Source organism: Macrobrachium nipponense, chromosome 37 (genome assembly GCF_015104395.2).
Source record: "Macrobrachium nipponense isolate FS-2020 chromosome 37, ASM1510439v2, whole genome shotgun sequence".
NCBI lineage: Eukaryota > Metazoa > Arthropoda > Malacostraca > Decapoda > Palaemonidae > Macrobrachium > Macrobrachium nipponense.
This window is the reverse complement of record NC_061097.1, coordinates 26,575,225-26,582,917: the sequence shown is the minus strand read 5'-3', so window position 1 is coordinate 26,582,917 and position 7,693 is coordinate 26,575,225.

The following is a 7,693-nucleotide window of genomic DNA, read 5'->3' as shown; positions in this document are numbered from 1 at the left end:
GGGTTAAGTGTCTTGTTACGTACGAAGCGCACTGATGAAATCTGGGTCAGAGGTTCTTGAATATCAAACTGCCACCAAACCAGGGGTTATGCCCAAAAGTAAGCCTTCGTCGGTATTGGTGATTCTGAGCTCATACTCCTCCAAAGTACTGATAGTTTCAAGTAATGAAATATTTTCCAGCATCAAAACATAGCTGTGGCGAGCAATGAAAATTGTCAAATCTCAGACACCAGAAAAACAATGCTACATTTGGCTTTGTTTGTATGGTATTTTACATTGCATGGAACCAGAGGTTATTCAGGAACTTGAAGAAAGACTTTACGTGACTTCCGAACCACGTCGAGAGTGAACTTCTATCACCAGAAATTCACAAATCTGACCCATCATGGAATACCGAGAATCGTACTCACGGCCACCGAGGTGGCAGGCCAATAACATGCACTAAGAGGCTTGCTACATTTGGTGAAATTGGCACCAATCTAACCATATTTTTTTAGAAGTTTCATGCCTCATAGGATTCCAAAGGAGCATGAAAGGAAGTCTTTCATTTTGGTTAATTGTTTGTCGATTTGGTAAAGCGTTTATAAGTTTTATAAGTGCCCGTTATTTAAAACAAAACATTTTATATATCACCAGAGTGCATGGAAAAAATATCTGGGTATCATGCTTCACTTCACTGACGTGTCCCAAATATATGGTTCCAAAGCTGTATTCTGCTTAAATACACCTTCTTATCTTCATAGAATACTGTTCGATTACATTGAAAGACATTCATACTTTTATATATATATATATATATATATATATATATATATATATATATATATATATATATACCAACATAAGCGAGTACCCAAAGAAGGATGACAGGCAGAAATCAGTACCAAGCGCTTTCGCCTTTATTGAGGCATTGTGCCTCAACAATGCCTAAATATGGAATGGTGAACGCGGTCGGTACGGATTTCTGCCTGTCATTTTCCTGTGTTATTCGCTTATATAATGCAAGTCATGTGCATTTACTGTGACTTTTCAAGATACACACACACACACACACACACACAGACTTATATATATATATATATATATATATATATATATATATATATATATATATATATATATATATATATATCTTTAAACCCACGGTAGAAAGGTAAGTGAAACAGGACCGTAGTACGTATATATTCTACATTTTCAAGTGAACTTGAAAATGTAGAGTATACTACGAAAATACTTGTTCCAAGTCTCTGTTTCACTTTCCTTTTTACCGTGGACTGAAGGATATTCTCAAGAACGTGTTCCTACATGCTACATTATATATATATATATATATATATATATATATGTATGTATATGTATGTATGTATGTATATATATATATATATATATATATATATATATATATATATATACATATATACTATATATATATATATATATGTATATATATATATATATATATATACATACATATATATATATATATATATATATATATATATATATATATATATATATATATATAAAATCGTCTTCATACAATTCTGTCTGCCGATTCTGCCTCAGGGTATCTCCGCTTTCTTCTTTTATGAGGAAAATAATCTTTATTTTCTCCTCTTCTCCTCACGTCCTATATTCCACTCTTTTATTCATTCGCCACTGCTTTTTCACCTGCACTGCAGCCTCTCCTGCGGCCTCCAGCGCTTTCCTTGCATTCCAACTCCATCTCTTGTGGAATCGTCTCGATCTGGCTGTGACATTCCTCTTTCCTCAAGACGCTTTATGGCTCCGGACAAACTCTGCTGAAGACATTTCATTGTCTCCCACGGTTTGCTTAGTGAGTCCAAGTTGGCCCGTTTTGTGACAAAGGTTGAAGAGGATAAAGCATCTCTAGTAGGTACTTGATTTATATTTATGTGGTAATTAGACAGTTAACACCTATTCTTGGATTTCAATCGATGAAGGACAAAAAATAAACATCTGGGAGACAAGGGGTTGGATATAATCCCAAAAGACAAGAACAGATACCTGTTACAGCAGGAGTAGGTTAGATAAATTCTGAGGAAAGCGGACAAATCGACAAATAGTCGACAGAACGAAGACTGGCAACCGAAGCGAGCAATCTGCTGACCTAGATGCATTTAAGAGAGATGATGAAGTGCCATATGTATCTCGCCACCTACGAGAACCAAATCACTACCATAAAAGAAACAGTGTCGCCATCTGATGGCTGAGTGTATAAGTAATACACACGGAACTGAGAAGTCTTGCTAATTAGACGAGCCTTGTGAGACAGGGAAAACATAATGTTTTCGCGTGTAACTGCATTATCTTATGAGTGGGGAAAGGATGATTTATCAGGACTGGTTTGACTTGGTTGGACAGGACGTCATATACATTTAGAGGAGTTAATTTTGTTGATTGTTTCGATTTTCAAAGATTTCCATCAAGCAATAAAGAGGGTGAGCAGAATAAATCCTTTATAATTACAACAGATATTTCTTGTCCTCAGAATGTTGATAAATTATTTGGCTGGTATTTCATTTACATCTGATTAAACTGCGACCCTCCTTATGGACTTATTTTATATATTTATTTGGCGAGAAATAACTGGCAGCAATTTCAAGGGTACATGTCTCTCCTGTTAATGCTAAGACCCCAAACTAAAGTATGGCATCATGAAGCCTTAGCTGTGATTACCTATTCAGTAATAGTCCGTGGCAAGTCTAAGGCGAAAAGTTCATAATCCGTCTCCTGGAATAATTCGGGACTCCTATAGCGGGTGTTTTGTGGAGGCAATTGGCTGCCAGGTGGGGGAACGAGGGAAGAAAGCGTTTGGAAGAAGAAAAAAACGGGGAGGGGGTTAACTGGAGGAATCGACAGAAATGTTACTGCAATCAAGAGACCCAAACAGGGAGGATATTTTTTCAGGAGTAGTTCATACAATCAACGACCATAAGGCTAGGTACATATTTGTATTGATTGTTTGTATGGTATGGTTATTCAGCAACGGGACCAACGGCTTTACGTTACTTCCGAACCTCGTCGAGAGTGAACTTCTATCACCAGAAATACACATCTCTGACCCCCTCAATGGAATGCCCGACAATCGAACTTGCGGCCACCGAGGTGGCAGGCAAAGACCATACCAAGCACGCCACTGAGGCGCTCTATGATATATATATATATATATATATATATATATATATAGTATATATATATAATATATATATATATATATATATATATATATATATATATATATATATATATATATATATGTATGTACGTAATATATTCTTAGTACGCATAGTACTTATAGACAACATGGCTATTGACTTAGTAAGGCTTGTATGTAGTGACGAATTTCAAGAGTAGAAAAGGCATCAACTGACGTTAGCGTTTCCAAAAGGAAGGAAAGACTGAGGGAGTTAGAAGGTTAAATGTTGTTCAGTATTAAATTCACAGACTGACATAAGAGGTTTCTTACTCACTTAAAAAGGAACGATATCTTTTAATCGTTTAGTTTCAAAGGAGTCGCGGTCTTCCTGTCCACCTAATTTAATCCGATTTCTCTGTTTTTCGTAACTGAAGGAAAAATGCGATGATATGAAATGTTTTATTTGAATGATACTCCGATGAATATACAGAATTTAGGCCAAAGGCCGAGCACTGGGACCCATGAGGTCAATGAGCACTGAAACGGAAATTGAAAGTAGAAAGGTTTGAAAGGCGTAACAGGTGGATAACCCCTCGCAGTTTGCACTACCAATCAATTATTATGAGAGGGTGGAAGGTAAGATGGAGGAAAGAAGAATTTGAACAGCAGGCAGTAAAAAAAAAGGCAGTAAAGGATGAAGGGGTTGCAACTAGAGCCCGAAGGACGTTGCAAAGAACCTTATGTAATGCCCTACGGTACACCCCCATGAGGTGCACTGACCGCACTAACCCCTCCCCTCCACCCCCCCATCCCACCTCAGAGATCACTGGTATGAAATTCCATTAAATTGTAATGCCGAATTTTTTGCATTTTTTAACATAAACACTATTTTTTTTTACTGTTTGACTCCTGTGATGTTCTCATCTGCAGTAGTACTTTTCATGATTACGAATATATATTTTTTAACTGCAGTTTCCCGGGCAGCATTAGACACGACCCGAGAGTGAAAGAAAAGGTCCTTTGATTACCCAAAAGGCAAAAGTGAAAAACTACTACACGAGAGAGAGAGAGAGAAGAGAGAGAGAGAGAGAGAGAGAGAGAGAGATGTTATATTACATGGAAACAGCCTCCCTTCCCCACCCGCAAAAAAATTTAATGGCCCTACTTTGGAAATAAAGTTAACCCGATATTGAATGACTATTAAGAGTTATATTTTTAAGTGAATTCGGAGACCATATGTTACCTTCATCTTTAGCAAAGAGGTTTGTCCTTCGTTCCGCATTAAAAGGAAAGGGAAGGAGAGAATAAATACGATTAGTGAGGCGTGAGAAAACGGACTCCGTGTTCCAGGCATTAGAGAGGAAAGGCGAGAAAGGAAGAGGCAGAGAGAAACCTAATGGTGAGAGACCATCGGTGAAGAACAAAAAAAAAACCGCTTGAAGGAAACTGGTGCGGAAGCTGATGGTTATGAACGGAGAGCAAAGAGATACCCGAAGAAAGAATGTTGGTGGGGGGGGGGGGGGGGGGGGGGGGGGGGGGGGGGGGGGGGGGGGGGGGGGGTGGGGGGGGGGGGGGGGGGGGGGGGGGGGGGGGGGGGGGGGGGGGGGGGGGGGGGCGCTAATAACTACTTCGCCCAGCCCGCCACCTTTCGAGATCTCATCCTCTTTTGGTGGGTGTTTTCCATAAGGCATGAGGTCATCCTCTCTAGAGGGAAGAGGTGAGAGGATTTTCAAATGTAACCATTTGTAATGACCACATCAATAATTTATTGAAAAAATATCAGTTTATTGTATATAATCATATCTATTTCGAAAAGTAGTTTAGATGCTTCGAAAAAGGACGGACGGACCGTTCAAAATAACGGTTTCTGTACATTTTGAAAATGGACGAAGACCGTTATGGCTTTCTCAAACGACCATCATCCGCAAGAGAAGTGCCACTCGAGAGGATTCTTTACCCCAAATGGCTGATCAGCCTCTTAAAAAAAAAAAACAAGTTATACGACTGCAGAAATGCAAACGCCTCTGCAAATTCCACGACGGTAAGTGAAAAGTGAGGAATGAAATACCAAACCTCTTGAAGACCTGAGTTCTCGTCTTGGAAGCAGCTCTCTCCCTCTCTCTCTCTCTCTCTCTCTCTCTCTCTCTCTCTCTCTCTCTCTCCTTAACAGAAAAAATAAAAAGCGCTATCTCTCTCTCTCGCTCTCTCTCTCTCTCTCTAAAAAACGGAAAAATGTAAGCCCCCCCCCCCCCCCCCCCCCCCCCCTCATTCTCTATCTTTCTCAAACAAAACAGAAATAAACGAGAGCAGCTTTCTCTCTCCCAAAACGAAAACAAAACCGGAAAAAAGAAAAAACTAGCTCTCTCTCCCTCTCTTTCTCTCTCAAAACATAAAGGAAATACCGAAAATCTCTCTCTCTCTCAAACGAAAAACTGAAAAAAAAAATGGAAGCCGAATCATTATGGAGCATTTTGGGCCTCAGTATTCTGCCTCCGAAGGGTGAAAAAAGAAAAATGGAAGAGAAAAGTCTCCTTCGTCAAGAGGAAAGATTTCTCCTCTTGTCAAGAGGAAAGAGGCCTCTTCAACAGAGATTTACTGAACGCTCCAACAATCAGCTCCTCCCTGAAAGATACCCAAAGTAGGGGATAGGATACGGAAGGTCTCTCTCTCTCTCTCTCTCTCTCTCTCTCTCTCTCTGTTGAGGGGCCGGAGGGGGGGGGGTGCGATAAGAACAAAATCTGTTCTTTCATGTGCCTATAGGATATTGGCTGAAGCTAATTTCTTATTCCTAAATAAAGCACACACATATGTATATATGTGTGTGTGTGTATATATACATATATATGTATATATATATATATATATATATATATATATATATATATATATATATATATATTATTATATATATATATATATATATATATATATATATATATATATATATATATATATATATATATATATATATATATATATATATATACGTTTGCGTGCGCGAATAAAACGTCTACAATATCAACTACAAGAAATATCCACAAAATAGTTATACAACTTAACAGATTTTCTACAGGGCTAAAAATAGTTACCTCTCTTATATTTGCATGTCAGATCAACACATTAACTCTCAATGTTCGTTGAGACACTCGAAATAAACAGTAGGGGATATCGTCTGATCCTACGCACTGTGCCACTTGGTCCTATTGAGATCCTTCGTCCCTGCGCAACTTCATCCCACTGAATTCTTTCTTTCGAAAAAAATAAATACCGCTTAGTGACGATAAGTCCAGTTCTGATGGCCGCAGAGATTAATGAGTATTTCTCCTGTTGCAAAATATAATCGAGCTAAATTAAAACTTTATTATTATTTTTTCTATTTAGGAAGCAGTCCCTCTCTCAAGGATACTTTATTAAAAGTAATGGCTACTTCAGCAGCGTCAAGCTTGTAGAGATTCTTCTCTATTTTTTCGAATAGCGGCTTTTTCGTTGCTACTTGAACAGGCTAGTAGATCGCCTATGGAGGTCATTATCAAATACAGGGTCAAGATCGGTGCTTATATATTTCGCCTTACACAGATAAACTATGACATAGTCATCAAAGTAACTAACGATTTCCCTCTCTCTCTCTCTCTCTACTCTCTCTCTCTCTCTCTCTCTCTCTCTCTCTTAGAAGCTGAAGGTGAACTGTTTTTGGTGTGGTGTCTGTCTTCCTTATATTTGGGGGTCTATATTATTATTATTGTTATTATATATTATTATCTAAAATACGCAGGGTAAAGACAAGACATGTAAATGCTAAAGAATGACAAAGGCACAGAATGTAATTCATTACATATTAACCAGGTTTTTCCGATCTCTTTATTACTCAAATCTTTAGATGATGAAATAGGATATGCATTGTATTTTGCTTTACGAGTTATATCATAAAATAATTACAACCGGACATTCTTTGTATTTCGATCACCAAAAAATAAGTTAACAACCAAATGTCTAAATACTGTTTCAAGAAGAAAAAAGATATCTAAAAATATTGAAACAATACTTCATGAGAGAGATATTTCTGAGGAAGAGAGTGAATTTGTCTTCATACTTTCAATTTAAAATTCCTAAAAATGACCACCTACGTGGTACTCTGAGAATATCGTTATTTAAAAAAAAAAAAAAAAAAAAAAAAAAAAAAAAACTAAACCTTAGTAACTTCTTTAAGACATCAAAAGCTAAGTTTTTCACTACAGTACTTTTTCTTTTAAAACATGATTTTTTTTTGATCACTCCATGTCATATATCATGTATTAATAAGCACCTACATTTAAAAATGTAACTCAATATTTTCATTACAGCAACTACAATTTTTGTTTTGCACAAGGAGTTCAATAGTCATTCTTTAGAGATGTAAAATATGGCCCCATCAGAATGTAATTTTCATTTATTAAAGCTCTTATATGTAGTAGCATGTTCATCTAAAAAAGGAACCTGAATAACATCACTATATCAACAAAAGCAAAATCAGCACAAACAAAATCTATAAAGATA